This window comes from Gossypium arboreum, chromosome 1 (genome assembly GCF_025698485.1).
Source record: "Gossypium arboreum isolate Shixiya-1 chromosome 1, ASM2569848v2, whole genome shotgun sequence".
In the NCBI taxonomy this organism is placed as follows: domain Eukaryota; kingdom Viridiplantae; phylum Streptophyta; class Magnoliopsida; order Malvales; family Malvaceae; genus Gossypium; species Gossypium arboreum.
In genome coordinates, this window is record NC_069070.1 from 35123673 (window position 1) to 35127746 (window position 4074).

Below are 4074 nucleotides of genomic sequence, written 5' to 3' on the forward strand. Positions count from 1 at the left end.
GGGGACCCAGAAACCGTTCTGGCCCTGTCTCACAATAGCTTTAATATCTCTTAACATGTAACTCCTATGACCGTTTCGTTTCCTCCATATGAAAGTAGACTCATCAAGGTTCATTTACATAACTTATTCACTATTTAATACTATTCCTACAAATTTTGGTGATTTTTCAAAACCACACCACTGCTGCTGCCAGCATCTGTTTTCAAGGTAACCATTACCTATTTCATGATTTCCACGATTCAATTGCCCCTCTTTGCATACATAGCACAAAGTATGATCATGATTAACCATTCCAATGGCTAATCTTCTCAAAACAATTCCATACCCCATAATGATCATCATACAAACGATTATAGAATCATACTAAAAACGTATATAAGCCATTTTCGCATGGCTATCCAAGCTTACACAAAACCGAAAGGTACATGACCTTCAACAATAGGGTAGTCCTATACATGCCATTTCAAAGTTCAACCAAAATTATACCAAAATGGAGGCTTTGATAGTGTAGATGACTTCGACTTTAATGATCCCGTATCCGATCGCTAACGAGCAAAATCTATAAAACAGAGAGCTATTTAACGAATGGCTGAAAATTCGTTAGTCGATTTAACGAATGTTACTCAAACATATCGACTTTTCCAATGCACATATAAACATACCTTATCCTTTGGGCTTTTCGAGCGTACTAATTAAATTTATTACAGCAACCAACACTCACCTCCAGCCCAAGCTTCTTCGGAATACAACCGGATATAACCACATGCACGAATGCCTTCGGGTCTTAGCCCGGATAGAACGACTTGCACAAATGCCTTCGGGTATTAGCCCGGATTTAACAACTTGCACGAATGCCTTCGGGTCTTAGCCCGGATTTAACAACTTGCACGAATGCCTTCGGGTCTTAGCCCGGATGTAGTCACTAGCACAATTGCCTTTGGGTCTTAACCCGGATATAATTACTAGCATAAATGTCTTCGGGACTTAGCCCGGATATCATTCAATTACTCATGCACACACATACATCAATAGTCATTACACATCCATGTTTCATTTTTGTTACTAAGGCTCAAACACAAACATATCACTAGCATAATCGCCTTCGGGACTTAGCCTGGGTATCATTCAAATACTCATACACACATATATCAATACTCATTACACATCCATATTTCATTTCACATAATTCGAGTAGGATCATTTCTTGAGGACTTACCTCGGATGTTGTCGAACGGCTTCAACGGCTATTCGATCACTTTTTCCTTCCCTTTATCGGATTTAGCTGCCCTTTGCTCTTGAGCTTAACGAATACAAGTAGAAGTATTCAATATTTCTATCAATAATGTTTACTAGTCAATCACATTCGGCATCTCATATCATCTCACTTTATTATAATTTATCATTCAACCTTTGAACCAAAACGCCATTATATGGCCACATATACATACATCCATATATTTAAGCTTAAGAATTTTAACATAACATCAAGTGCTCAAATTACTCATGTGGCCGATTATACATGGTCATAAATACACAAAATCAAAAATAATTTCAAGGTTTTCACACTATACATGTACTAGGCCGAATGTACATGCAAATTTCACAACCTTCTTCAACAAATTTCTTCTTTAAACAAACATATTTATCACTTTCTTCTTAATCAAAATATCATGTGCAAACCTATATACACATATAGGTGCAAGGTCAATTTCAAGGTGTCCATAACCATCCAAAACACAAATTTTAACTAACATGCAAGAAGCATAAACCATGCTCATGAATGCATCATGGCGAATACATCACAATCATGCCCCTTTCAACTTCGGTCATGGTTAAACAAAAAAACTCAATGTCTTACTCAAGATTACTACAAAGAAATTTCAAGAGTAGACAATCCATCATTGCATGCATCATTAGCAAGCTTCACATTTAGCATGCAATGGCTTTAACACAATAACAACCTTGGCCAAATACCATTTCCATGGCATAACAAGGATTTGAACCATGGCTAACATGAACATCAAGTTAGCAACTAAAACATGCATGAATCTCATGATACAACCTCATACATACCTTAATCTTGATGCAAGTTTAGCCAAATCTCCTTCTAGATCTCTTCTAAACCAAAATGGAGCAAAAATCCTATCTTCTTCCTTAGTATTTTCGGCCAAAAGGAGAGAACAAGGATGAACCAATTTTTTGTTTTTCTTTCTTAGTTACACGGCAATGGGGAATGCTACACTCTCACACACATTTTTTTTATTTCTCTTCCCACATTTTAATTATTAATCATTTCTCTCATGCTCCATTAACAAAACATGTTTCAACATGTTTTCTTTGCCCATAAACCATGTCATGGCCGCCACCACCTATAAAAAGGGGAATTTGACATGCAAGTCCATTGTTTTGCATGCATGCTTTAATTAGTCATCACACAATTCCCTATCGTACTTTCAAAGTTCCCTACTAAGTCCTTTCTAGTGAAATTCACCTTTATAACACTAAATCAATCACCAAAAATGTCACACATGAGCACACACATATTATAGGCATCAAAATAAATTTTAAATTATTTTTATGCCTCGGTTTTGTGGTCCCGAAACCACATTCCGACTAGGGTCAATTTTGGGTCATCACAGGCCGATGAACCTCGGACTCAATTTGCCTTCTGACCAAATCGAGTATCTTTTTCCAAGGTGAAACTTTAAGAAACACTTTATCTCCCACGATACTCAATGTCTTTTCGTTTCAGATCCGCGTCGACTTCTCGACGATCGGAGGCTATCTTGATTTTCACGGATTACTTTTACTTTACATTCAGCATCTTTAATCAAATCCACTCAAAATTTTGCTTTCATCGAGCTCGGTCCAAAACAATGGTGTACGGCATTTACGCCCGTACAAAGCCTCGTAAGGTGCCATCTTAATACTTGATTGAAAACTATTGTTGTGGCGAATTCAATCAAAGGTAAATATCGTTCCCATGAACCATTAAACTCAAGGACGCAACATCTCAACATATCCTCAAGTATCCGAATTACCCGCCAGATTGACCATCGGTTTGTGGATGAAAAGCGGTGCTAAAATGCAGACTTGGTACCCAAAGCTTCTTGCAATTTCTTCGAGAATCGCGAGGTGAATCTCGGATCTTTATCCGACACAATGTAAATCGGTACCCGTGTAATCTCACAATCGAGAAACGTACAATTCAGCTAGTTTATCCAATGAAAATCCGTGCACGGGGATAAAGTGAGCCGACTTAGTCGGTCTATCAACAACAACCCAAATCGCATCCTTCTTACTTGCTGACAATGGCAGTCCGGACATAAAGTCCATTGTGACTCGATCCCATTTCCACTCGGGTATTGTGATCGGCTGAAGTAATCCTGAAGGCACTTGATGTTCCGCTTTCACTTGTTGACATATTAAACATCTCGAAAAAAAGTCGGATATGTCTCGTTTCATACCATGCCACCAAAACCGACGTTTCAAATCGTTGTACATCTTCGTACTCCCCGGGTGAATTGACATTCGGCTACAATGGGCTTCGTTCAGAATCAGCAAAATGAGTTCCGAATTCCTTGGAACACACAAACGACTTCTAAACCTCAAACAATCATCATCATCAATTTGAAACTCCGATTCCTTATTCGGAACACACTCAGCCCGTTTTGCAACCAATTCATCATCGACTTTCTGAGCTTCACGAATTTGATGAATCAATAATGGTTTGGCTTTTAATTCACTACTAACACATTGTCGGGTAGAATGACAAGTGTACATTCATCGCTTCATAAAGTGAGCAGTGATTTTCGGCTTAAGGCATCCGCAACCACATTAGCCTTTCCGGGTGATAATCAATGACAAGCTCATAATCTTTTAACAACTCGAGCCAACGTCTTTGTCGCAGATTCAAGTCTCTTTGAGTCATCAAATATTTGAGACTTTTGTGATCCGAAAATACATGGCACTTCTCACCAAATAAGTAATGTCGCCATATTTTCAAGGCGAATACGATGGCAGCTAATTCGAGATCATGGGTCGGATAATTTTTCTCATGTGGCTTTAATTGTC